This window comes from Dipodomys spectabilis, unplaced genomic scaffold (assembly GCF_019054845.1).
Source record: "Dipodomys spectabilis isolate Male_0828 unplaced genomic scaffold, ASM1905484v1 ptg000095l, whole genome shotgun sequence".
NCBI lineage: Eukaryota > Metazoa > Chordata > Mammalia > Rodentia > Heteromyidae > Dipodomys > Dipodomys spectabilis.
In genome coordinates this window covers 24513973-24526997 of record NW_024870772.1, presented here as the reverse complement: position 1 = coordinate 24526997, position 13025 = coordinate 24513973, and the positions used below count along the sequence as shown (strand labels likewise).

The 13025-nt window shown below is 42.3% G+C and overlaps 1 protein-coding gene across 3 annotated transcripts in view; it reads left to right on the top strand.

Moving 5' to 3' along the window:
• Positions 1–11971: 11971 nt before the first annotated feature.
• The window catches only part of Ift88 (intraflagellar transport 88), a 121756-nt gene continuing 120702 nt past the window's right edge, over positions 11972–13025 (top strand). For 2 of the 3 annotated variants that reach the window (XM_042685623.1, XM_042685624.1), the window contains exon 1: positions 11993–12073. The gene's annotated coding sequence lies outside the window, so the exon portion shown is untranslated. Of the gene's footprint in view, positions 12074–13025 lie in introns of all 3 variants that reach the window. The other variant, XM_042685625.1, reaches the window with a different exon arrangement.

Genomic DNA, 13025 nt, shown 5'->3' with positions numbered 1-13025 from the left:
GTTTAATCCAGATGTGGTAGTAATCTGTAATCTCAGCTATTCAGATGCAGAGGAAAAAGGATGGAAAATACAAAGCCAGTCCTGGCATCATTAGTGTGAAACTATCTCAAAAACAAAATTGAAGTCAAGAACCAATGACTTACCCTTATAATCCTAGCAGCTCAGAAGGCTAAGCTCTGAGGACACCAGTTTGAAGCCAGCCAGATAAAGTATATCTGGGAGATTCTTATCTCTTAACCAGCAAAAAAGCTGGAAGTGGAGGTGTGGCTCAAGTAGTTAAGTGCCAGCCTTGAGTGATAAAGCTAAGTGAGAGTACAAGGTATCTGTTGTGCCGTGCATGCGTGCACACACATGTGAAAAAAAAGGGGGGGGGGGGACTGGGGCCATAACTCAAGTGGTTAAAGTGCTTGTCTACCAAGCTCAAGATCCTGGGTTCAATCTAGAAAAGGAAAAATTAGAAAAGTAAAATAAGATTTAAGAAAGTAGAGAAGTCAATTGTAGAAATTAGTTGCTGCATATAATTAGAAAATTTTGTGCCTAGTGCCTGTGGCTCACGCCTATAATTCTAACTACTCAGGAGGCTGAGATCTGAGGATCACCGTTCAAAGCTAGCCCCGGTAGAAGTGTCAGGAGACTTTATCTCCAATTAACCATCAGAAAACCAGAAGTGGGTCTGTGGCTCAAGTGATAAAGCACTCACTAGCCTTGAGCTGAAGAGTTCAGGGACAGTGTCCAGGCTCAGAGTTCAAGACCCAGGACCCACAAAAAAAAAAAAAAAGAAAAGAAAACTTTGTAAAACACACCTCCCAGTGCATAACCAAAACACATGTCTAGGAAATAGTTTCCTGACTGTAGAAAAAATGCAGGAGGGCCCCCAATCTTTCTGACCACATTTGGGATTGGGATAAAACCAAAATAATTTTTTTGTATCAGTCCTGGGGCTTGAACCCTGGACGTATATGCTGTCTCTTAGCTTTTTTGTTCAATGATAGTGTTAGGTTTTTAAAAAGAGGTAGCTGAGTAAGAATCACACCACACATGTGGTATTCAGGTAAGGGGTAGGTTTATTCAGTAGACCTGCTGGTACCAGACCAAGTTGGCACTTCATGCGGCTGGCAAAGACCTGGGAAAGAGAGCATCTGGGCCTGGGCTAGGCCTTATGGATTTTTGGATATAAAGTTTAAAAGTAAAATTGTTCTTAACATTTAACTCAAAGTGCACAAAGGAAAAATTAGGATTACCAAATAATTGCTATTCCAGGTTGCTCTTACAGTTTTTTTTTAACAGTTTCCAGAAAGCCCAGAGCAAAGCACAGAGGATTCTTACAAGTTTGTCAGATATAACCCTGGCTCTTAATAAGTTTCAGGTAAGAGTTGTCAGCATGCTGTAACTATTGGGTGAGTTTAAATTTAAAATGTAAAAGGTTATGAGGTTTGGACATTACCAAAAATTTTAAAGAACTTCCACATTGTTTTAAATGGCTTTTTAAGGATTCTTTAACTTGCAAATTAGAAAATCTGGTATTTAATAAACTAATATTTTAAAATGCTCTCTGATCTGAAAATGAAAGTGAAATGAACAAGGAAAAAAAGGCGTTGAATTAGAACGACAAACACAGACAAGACAGACAGCATGCACGTTGAGATTTGCACTGGAATCTACCTTTAACCCGCAGCAGCAGAGGGCGGGCGGAGGCTGGGATTCCCCACTCGGGAGGTGGATCCACCCTTAACCCGCAGTGATGGAGGGTGGACGTCCCTGTCCGAAAGATGGCGGAGGCCTGGTGTCTCCACCCAGGAGGCAGTGCCCAAATCACAGACGTCCCTGTCCAAAGGTGAAGTCTGCCGAAAGACAGTGGAGGTCTGGCGTCCCCACTAGGGAGGGGTTCCCCCAGGGGTCCGGGGAACATCTCCCACCGGCCCACTGACTACCTTATAGCACATCTGCCAAGGTTTCTTGCCAGTCACAAAACCCTATTTGCAAGTCAGACACAAAACACACAACATGAAGCAGCTGCACCCCTCCTTACCGGCCGGCTAGACAACTCGCTGATCAGGCGTCTGGGTGGGCTTCTGGGGGGACATCCCGGACGAGCCCCCATCTGAAGTAACCCATTTCCGGATACCCCCTCACAGACCAACAGAGACCACAATCAATGTAAATAGCAAAGAGTTGTTTATTGCAAGCTTGAGCTTGGTCCTCTGCGCACTCGGCAACCGGTGATGCTAAGAGGTCCTGAGCATAAAATCAGCACAGTTTTTATAGTATTGAACAAACAACTTTAAGGAACTTTTACATAAGAAATTACATGATTGGTTAACATTTAAAGCAAGCTAAGCTGGGTAATTATGATTGGTTGACCTTTACAGAAAAATATCCTTGGTCCATAGCTTGACCACAAACGGTTATGAGTCACACATGGACCAACAGTATGCATGGCATGTCTCGCCCTGGGCTCTGAAGAACCGGTTGGTCAGAAAATTATATAGTTTTCCTCGGATCCGAAACTCTTAGCCCTAAGTCGTTGAGGGGCAATACCACTTGGGGGCTAACACCTGCCTTAAGCAAACGCCATCCATGGCTCCAAGAATTGTGCATAGCTTTCTGTCATAAATTCTTAGATTGGGGCTAAAGTGGGCCACGAGTTAAGCCACAGAACTGAGATGGGGTCTTAAGTAAAATGGAATTGCTTAGGTTTTTCAGAGTCTCACAGATTTTCTTGCCCCAGCTGGCCTCAAACCTTAATCCTCAGATCTCAGTCTTCTGCATAGCTAGAATTACATGAACAAGTCCCTTGTACTCAGTAAAAAAAAGGAAAATAATTAGTTCCATCTGTAGCATTTGCCAATCAAGCATGGGCTGTTGGATTCTATTCCCAATGTAACAAAAACAACAATAAGACACTGCATCTGTAAAGAACATGTATGAACTCTGGTTATTGTTCCTTCAACAATTACATTGTAGCATTGACATTGTACTAGATGGCATAAGTCACCTAGAGATGATGTCAGTATCTGTGACAATGTACACAGCAGCAGGACTATTTAAATAACTTGAGTACAAATTTTCTTATCAGCAGGGGTCCTGGAAGCAACCATACATACATAGCAAGGGCCAACTAAACCTTATATTTATACTACATGCAATGGCTTTTCCTGCCCCCGCCCCCTCCATGCCAGAGCTTGACTTCAGAGCCTGGATGCTGTCTGCTAGCTTTTTGATCAAGGCTGTTGTGCTACCACTTAAGCCATAGGTCCATTCTTCTTCTTATTATTATTATTATTTTTGCTAGTTATTTGGAGTTAATAGTCTTGTGGACTTGCCTGCCCTGTCTGGCTTCAAAACACAGCCCTCTGATCTCAGCATCCTGAGTGGCTAAGATTATAAGTATGAGCAACCAGCAACACCTGACTCCACAGGCCTTTATGTTCCCTCAAATTCATGTCTTGAAATCCTATCCCTCAACATTACAAAGTAGAGTTTCTGGGACTGAAAATGTGGCTCAGTGATAGAGTGCTTGCCTTGAAAGTGTGACTGGCTCAATTGCTAGCATTTCAAAGACAAGAAGGAAGAGGAAGAAGAGGAAGACAAGAAGGAGTAAAGAGAAACAAAAAAGGAGAAAAGTGCCTGAAGTTACAGCAGTAGAGTCCTCAAGAATGAGATTATTATCCTCTTAAAAAGGTCCAAGTAGCCAGGTGTTGGTGGCCCATACCTGTAATCCTAGCTACTCAGGAGGCTGAGATCTAAGGATTGAGGTTTGAAGCCAGCCCAGGAAGGAAAGTCCATGAGACTCTTAGTTCCAATTAACCACCAGAAAACTGGAAGTGGTGCTATGGCTCAAAGTGGTAGAGTACTAGCCTTGAACAAAAAGAGATCAGGAACATCACCCAGGCCCCAAGTTCAAGCCCCATAACTGACAAAAATGAAAAAGGTCCAAGTAGCTGGGCATTAGGGGCTCATGCCTATAATCCTAGTTACTGAAGAGGCTGAGCTCTGAAGATCCCAGTTTGAGTTGAGATTAATTGTTGATTAATTGGATAAATTAAAATTTACCTCCAATTAATAAGCAAAAGCCAGAAGCGGAGCTGTGGTTCAAGTAGTAAAGTGTTAGCCTTGACCAAAAATGTTCAGGTACAGTGCCCAGGCCCTGAGTTCAAGCCCCAGACCCTGCAAAAAAAACAAAAACAAAAAAACCCAAAGGCCCAAGTACAGGAAACACATTCAAATATTTATGGGAAGGAATGGAAAAAAGGAAGAGTAAAAAGGAAAAAGGAGTGTAGATTATGGGGCCAGGGAGGGAGAGAATGGATTAAAACATATTAAATCCTGTTTATAAGTGTAACAATGAAATCTCCCATGTTATAACAAATGTAAGTAAGTAAATAAATAAAGGCTGAAGTAAGATCACTCATCCTTCTTTTCTCTCACATGAGGAGACTATGATAAAAAGATAGCTGAAGGCAGTTATTAGCTGGGATCTCTTTGGCTCACGCCTGCAACCCCAGCTATTTGGGAGGCTAAAATCTGAGGGTCTTGGTTTGAAGGTAGTTTGGAAAAGTCTGTGAGACTTATTTTCATCTAACCATCAAAAAGCCACTAATGGAGCTGTTGCTCAAATGGTAATATGTCAACCTTGAACAAAATAGCTAACAATGCCTAGGCCCTAAGTTCAAGCTCTTATAACCAGCACAAAAGATAACCAAATAAATAAAAAGAAGATAACTGTTTCAGAAACAGTCCTCAAGCTGTATGCCTGCAGTTCATGCTTGCAATCCTAGCTACTCAGGAAGTTGAAATCTGAGAATTTGAAGCCAACCCAAGCAAAGAAATCTCTTATCTCAAATTAGCCAGTTTAAAAAAAAAAAAAAAAAAGAAAATGGAAGTGGAGCCTAAGTGATAGAGCATGAGCTTGGAGCAGAAAAGTTAAGCAAGAGCAAGAGGCCTTGAGTTGAGTTCAAGCTCCAGTGCTGGCACAAGACCAAAAAAGAAAAGAGAAGTAGCTCTCACCAGCCATCTGCCTGCCTTGATTCTAGACTTCCAGCATCCAGAACTGTGTGTGAGACATCAAATTCATTTTTAATTTTTTATTTATTTAATTTAATTTAATTTTTTGTGGGGCTTGAACTCTGGGTTTGGGTGTTGTCACTGTGCTCTTCAGCTCAAGGCGAGTGCTCTACTGCTTGAGCCACAGAGCAACTTCCAGTTTTCTAGTGGTTTATTGGAGATAAGAGTCTCAGGGACTTTCTGCCTGGGATGACTTTGAACCTTGGTCCTCAGATCTCATCCTCCTGAGATCAGTGCCCTCCTGAAGCTAGCCAATCTATGGTAACAGCTGGAATACACTGAACTATACTACTTATATTGTCGATATTATCATTAAATTAACAAGACATTGTTTTGGAAGCTAGGATTTCAATATATATATATTATATATATATATCAATATATGTATAATTCATTTTCCTTTTCTTTTTGTTAAGCTGCATTAGCTCACTTCCATTAATGACCAGGGTTTGATTTTATGCAGACTGTAGAGCTGATGATAGCCCATATGAAGCATCTGTGTGTGCCAGTAAGAAGCACTTCTTCCAAGACACTGTATTCCCAGTATGCAGAAAATTGTTTTAGTTTTTAAAAAACAGATACTTTGCTGCCATCTTCTGGCAGTGTGTGTGCCAGTACTGGGGCATGAACTCAGGGCCTCATGCTCTCCCTTGACTTTCTCATTCAAAGCTGGTGCTCTCTACCACTTGAGCCACATACCTCCACTTCTAGAATTTGTTTAGCAGTTAATTGAAGATAAGAATCTCACAGACTTTCCTGCTTGAGCTGGCTTTAAGCCACAATCCACATATCCCAGCCTCTTGAATAGTTAGGTTTACAGTTGTGAGCCACAGGTGCCCACTTCTGGAAAATTATTTTTATTGTGATAAGCACTGATCTAGCATACCTACAATGTGAATGATACTTTCTCAGACATGTGCTCACATAGTGCACAACTGGACCATATTTGACAAAGACTGTGAGGATTATAATATTACCTTGGGAAATTGATGGGCTTGAACATAATCATGTTTCTGTTGACAGAAAATTAGGGTTTATTTATTTTTATAACCATTTACAATGACTTACCTCTTGCCAAATGATTTCTGAATTCATTTGGAAGAAAGATCTCATGTACTTTATCTTTGTTTTGGATAAAGATGCTAAGAATGGTAGGGAAATGAGCAAAGACATTGTGGAAGTTGAGAACCAGTGGCACTCTATCACTTGAGTCACTTCACTTCCATCTTTTCCCAGTTAATTGGAGTTTCAGGGATTTGTCTGCTCGAGCTGGGTTCAGACTGTGATTCTCATAGCTCAGCTTCCTGAATAGCTAGGGTTACAGGCATGAGCCACTGATACCCAGTGAGAACAATTTTTTTTTAAGTAAATGAAATACATTAAAAAGGCAAAATAAACATGGTTTAAATGAGTCCTCCAAAGTTAAGCTTTGGAGACAATCTTGATTGCAACTATGTCTATAAAGTCAGATCTTTAAGAGGAGATTAGGTCAGAAATACAGTCATTCCCTCACAGAATGAGCAAATGCCAGCACCAAAAGTATGGATGAATTATCTCAGGAGTGGATTTCTGATAAAAGAATGAGTTGGCTCTTCCACCTCCTGTGTAGGATCTGGGGCTGGGAATGTGGCTTTGTGGTAAAATGCTTACCTAGCCTACATGAAGCCCTGTATTTGATTCCTCAGCACCACATAAACAGTAGAAGCCAGAAGTGGTGCTGTGGCTCAAGTGGTAGAGTGCTAACCTTCAGCACAGAGAGGCTCAGGGACAGAGCCCAGGCCCTGAATTTAAGCCCTAGGACTGACAAAAAAAAAAAAAAAAAAAAAGAAAAGAAAAATGATATGTATCAAACCCTCACTGGATGCAACCTCCAGAATCATGAGCCAAATAAACTTCCTCTTTTCAAATAAATTGTCCAGTTTCAGATACTCTGTTAGCAACACAATACTAAAAAAATCTACTATTTCCCCTAACATTCCCACTTTCTCTTATCTCAGAGTAAAGTCATTTCACTAGAACACATGGTGAGACTAACAGGCTTCCACTATTCAGCAGAAGTTTGATATGTAAGTATAGCATTCGTTTTCAACATTCTCTGTACAACAATCTACAACATGTCGATCTGATTTATACTTAGAAGAAACTACCTCATGCATCTTTAAAAAATATAACAAACACAGTAATGGTTTTTCAGACAATCATTTGATACTTACAAAGAAAGACTTTTTTTTCAAAATTGATTGCAATGATGCAACTGAATTATTTTTATATTCTCTCCATCTGTGTAGCACTCTCTCATCCAAACTTTTGTGATGGCAGACATGTTCTCTATTACATTTTCTAGAACCCTAATGTGGCTGTTGGGCTCTTGGAATATGGCTAGTGTGAGTGCAGAAAAGAAATTTTAATGTGATTTCATTTGAACTATTTTTTCCCCTGCTAGTCCTATGGCTTGAACTCAGGGTCTGGGTGTTGTCCCTAAGCTTCTTTGCTCAAGGCTAGTGCTCTGTCACTTGAGCCATAATTCTACTTCTGGCATTTTAGTGGTTAACTGGAGATAAGAGTCTCACAAACATTTCTGCTAGGACTGACTTTGAACTATGATGTTCAGATCTCAAACTCTGAATATCTAGGATTACAAGTGTAAGCCACCAGGTGCCTGAGTCATTTGAACGAATTTAAATATATTTCTACACAACCGTCTGTGGCTAGTGGCTACCATGTTAAGTAACAAAGCTTGTACTTACTTTCTCCCATCAGCCAAGGTAGCCTTTGTTCTCTCATCCATTTGTGAAACTTCTCCAACAAATGAATGGATGGATGGATGACTGGTTAAATGGATGGATGGGTGAATGAATGAATGGATCGATTATTAGGTCTGATGGATGGACAAGTTGGATAGATGAATGAATGAATGAGTTATATTAGGCCTCGACTATAACTAAAAAGATTGCTAGTGCTGAAATACATAGGCACTTAATTCCTCTTGGTACTTTTCTTTGCCTTTGTTTGTTTAGCAGTGTAGGGGATGAGCCCAGCACCTGTGCATTCTAGGCAAGATCTCTACCATACAGCTGTGCCCTCAGTCCAATCCACACCTTCTGGTAATCAAATATCTTTGTACAATACCATTTGCATCTGAATGATTTGAGTGTTCTTGCTTCTTGGTGATTTGAGATGCTGAACTCAGAAGCTTACTGTGTGTTGGAAAAAACTTACCAGTTTCTTTCACCACATTCCAGCTTTTGCTGATCCCACTTTAAAGTTGAAAAGCAAAATTTACATCTGTGATTATAAAAGCAATTTAATTACCGACTGAAGCAAGCAGGGAAAAATAGACATGTTATGTGAGGGAATAAGATTTTTTGGGGGGGGGGGGAATTAAGATTTTTTTTTGGTCAGTTGTAGGGCTTGACCTGGGGACTGTCCCTGAGCTCTTCAGCTCAAGGTGAATACTCTACCATTTGAGCCATAGTGCCACCTCTGGTTTTCTGGTGGTTTATTGGAGATAAGAGTCTTGTGGACTTTCTTGCCCAGGATGGCTCATGAACTGTGATCCTCAGATCTCAGACTCCTGAGTAGCTAGGATTACAGCATGAGCCACTGGTGCTTGGCGAATGAGACTTTTTATAAACAGGCATTTGTGAAAGCAGATAAAAGAAAGTCCCAGAGGTGGAATGTTATATAACACATATGCTGCACAGATTGTTCTTTCAGATAGGTCTTTTTTTTTTTTTTTGTCAGTCGTGGGGCTTGAATTCTGGGCCTGGGCGTTATCCCTCAGCTCTTCACCTCAAGGCTAGCACTCTACCACTTGAGCCACAGCGCCACTTCCAGTTTTCTGATGGTTTATTGGAGATAAGAGTCTCACGGATTTTCCTGTCTGGGCTGGCTTTGAACCGCAATCCTCGGATTTCAGCCTCCTGAGTAGCTAGGTGTGAGAGACAGATGCCTGGCATCAAATAGGTCTTCAAGCACCATGAGAGCCAGCCTGTAACAACTGTACACTGTTTGGGGCATAAAAGGATCAGTGTGTGGCCTTCCCCTCCCTCTAGAGTAAACCCTTCTCCTAGACTCAATTTCCTCCCATTACATAGGCAGCAGGCAATTCCTGTCAAGTGATTATATTGTCACACTGAGAGATGATTATGGTACTAGTTTTTTAAAAAAGATTGTAAGTTTGTTGGTCATCATTAACCCCCCTCCCAAAAGAAAAAAAAAAAAAAACCAAACTACTGACCTCAGTTATTTGAAATAGAAAAATAAATTTCATTCTGTATTTTCAGGCTGATTAACTTTTAATTTTCAGGTTAGAAAGTATAAGGTGGGCACCAGTGCTCACATCTATAATCATAACTACTCAAGAGGCTGAGATCTGAGAATCATGGCTCAAAACCAGTCTAGTCATGGAAGTCGCTGAGACTCTTATCTCCAAGGAGTTCTATCTCAAGTAATGGAGTGTTAGCTTTGAGCAAAAAAATCTCAGGGATAACACCCTGGAGTCCTGAATTTAAGCCTCAGGACAGACAGTGCGCCCCCCCCCCCCCACCAAAAAAAGAAGTTGTTATGACAATTTAAAATCTTTAACAGGCAATTGCTACATTTAATGATATTTGGTAAACAGAATAGGTTGCTAAGGCTTGATAAGCTCCTTTTTAGGTAAACACAGTTTTTGCTATGACAGATGTTGAGAATCCAGTTTCCACTACCGAACCAAATATCTGATAGAATCAACTTATAAAGAGGAGAGGCTTAGCTGGGCACTGGTGGCTCAAGCCTATAATCCTACTTAGTCAGGAGGTTGAGATTTGAGGATCCTCATTCAAAGACAGTCTGGGCAGGAAAGTCTGTGAAACTTTTATCCCTAATTAACCACCCAAAAGCTGGAAGTTGAGCTGTGGCTCAAGTGGTAGAGTACCAGCCTTGAGTGAGAAAGCTAAGTAAGAGTGTAAGGCCCTAAGTTCAAGCCCCAGTACTTTCCCCTGCCCCTATCACATACACATGCACAAAATAATAAATAAAAGTAAAGGGGAGTTTTATTTAGTTTTGGGTTTCAGTCCATGGGCCTGTCTGTGTAAGGGGCAAGTAGTCTGTGGCAGAGCATGCTGTTCACCCCATAGTTGTGATATGAAAGGGATCAGAGGATATGAAAGGGGGTGAGGTCCTCCGGCTACTTCAAGGACACTTTCAATGACCTAAAACCTCCCAGAGGCCTATTAAGGCTTCTACCACCTCTCAATGAGCTAGCAACCCAGCCCAGATCTTGATGTAGCATCATGATATAGACCCTGTGGTCTACTTGGATAAGTAGTAATTCTAAAACTGTATGTGTCATGAAAGTAACAGGTCAACATATTATGTGGATATATAGGAATAAACTAAAGCAGGTGTTATAGACTGGGTTATGTCCTTCCCCGACCACGTTAAAGCTTGGTCCTTCATACCTCAGGATATGACTATATTTGGAGTAGGGGATTTTAAAGAATACAATAGTTAGCCCTTATTCATGGGAGATATATGAGGATGATAACATCACATACATGTATACACATTTGAGTACATTTCCATTTAAGAAGAATCTCAAGATAAATGAGAGGAAGCTTAAGGAGAGCAGATACCTCCTCTTTTGTTATCTTTAAGTATTTGTATAAAGTGATTACAACCAATTAATGAGTGTAGTTCATCTTGATTAATGTCACCTCTCCTATCTTTTCCCCGTTAGCCCAATGAGCTTCCTTCCCATGTCTCAGCACTTGCTCCTTCCCCTTTCCATAGTTTAGCATGCCCCTTTCCTGGACAACAGTAGGCCCATTTAGTAAAGACAGTAAATAAGCAGCCTCTAAACTCCTTTACCTTGAGATGGCATTCCTCTGGGGGCAGCTACTACCATATAAGGCAGCAAGAGCCCCTTACAGTGACCTTCAGGTCTGGGCACCTAGAGAGCCCCTTATCTACTATTTGGGCAGCAGCCAGGATGGAGCCCTTGCTCTCAAGTCCACACCAGGGTCTCCGCCTCCTAGCTCATCCTAACCCTTTCTAAACCTTGTAGGTTATAGAGGTCACTTCGACAATAGAGGCACTTCTCACTTCTCTCTTGTGTATCCCTTTACTGGTAAGAAATCTCTTTTTTGTTCTTTGTACCTAAATGTCTCATGGTTTCCTAGCGAAGTCTGACATACTCTAACATCCCTCATCTTTGCCAACACCCATCCCCTCAAGTTACCTGGTTATATTTTTATACATGTCCATTGAATAGTATGATTGTATTAATGATCAATAGTTATGAATTTAATTCACTCGGTACTTTTAGGATTAATTCATCCACTAAATACTTATGGATTCCATCGATTAGTTTTGAATTTATTAAGCATCATTATGACCAGGTTCTAGATGCTTGGGGTACAATGTTTCTGTCCCTGCCTTCGAAGGTACTTATTGGAAGAGGAACCAGGCAAGAACCCAATAAAGGTGTTACAACGAAGGAGTACTGAGTGCCCAGAGTACTGAGTGTCCGGCGGGAACAAGTAACGCAAATGAGGTCGTGGAGTCACCATCCACACCGACAAGTATCATCTGTGAATAATTCTCTAGTGACTGCTAAAGTTATTTTCCGTGCCTACACAAAAGCCACCGATGTTCAAAGTTCGGGAGATTAGCGCTGCAGCTCCAGGAGCTACTTCACAGCAACCACCTCGGTCTAGCTCCGACGACTTCCGGAGATTACCTGGACCTTGCTAACTCTCCCTAGCCTCAGCTCCTCAACAGCGTGCTCCTGGCGGGCCTCACGCTAGGCCCGCGCGTGTCGGCCCGGCGCCCTTTCCCACCCCCGCCCTTCGCGGCTCCCGTCACTTCCGGGCACGCCCACCCCCCGCGCGGAGGCTTGTGGGAGCGGCTTCCTTGGATTCCGCACCTGGCAACGGCAGGACGCTGCTCTCAGGCCGAAGGACCGGCTCTCGGTATCTTTGCGTCTTCCCGGGGCTCTGCTGGCGGCCACCCTGCTCCCCACGAGGTACGACCGGGGCCAAGTTGAGTTCCTCGGGGTCCTGGGCGGTCATGCCTTCCCGCCGGCCCTGGTCCCCAGTCCCGCGCGCAGAGCGCCTCCCTGGGTCCCCCTGGGCCCTGCGCCTTGGAGAGGGGTGCGGAGGGGCTGCGCCCTGCATTTCCTGTCCCCTTTCCTTTCTGCCCTGGCGACATGCTTCAGCCACTGCGCTGGCTTTTTTTTTTTTTTAAAACCACATCAGGATGTTGGAAGTAGATCATCTATTAAAAAGTGTAAAAAACAAAAAAAAAAGAAAAGCTTTTCACATAGAAATGGTTTTATTGGCAACTGTATGAAAAGTTTGTGATGTATATGAGCTGCTCTGTGTGTGTGTGTGTGTGTGTGATCCTGGGGCTGGAACTGAGGGAATGGACCCTGCCCACAAGCGTTTTCACTCAAGGCTCTGCCACTCTGAGCCACAGTTCTACTTCGGTTTTTAGGCGTTTAATTGGAGATAAGAGGCTCACAAACTTTCCTGCCATCAGGGCTTTGAACTGTGATCCTTAGATGTCAGCCTCCTTAGTAGCTAGGATTACTGGAGTGAGCCACTAGCGTCTGGCTAGAACTGTGCCTAATACGAGAACATAACTGAAACATCTGGCAGAGTTGCCTTTTTTCCTGCAGTTTTGTTTACCTGTAGAACTGTCTCCACCCCTTCCCTCTCCTTTTCTCACTCCTCCCTCCCCCTTCCCCCCCCCCTTCTCTATCTTCCTCTTCTCTTCACCTAATGCTTTCAGTCTGATAATTAGCTTTACTCTGGTTTAACCTCTTCAGATCTCTCCTGCTGAGCAGCAGGTTCTGTTTGTAAATGTTGTGCACCGAAATGCACCGGAAAACTGTGTGCAAGATAATGCCTTTTAACAATCAGATGTCTGTTTGTTACTGTGTTTGTTAATAAGCATTCATTTTAGAGGTACAAACT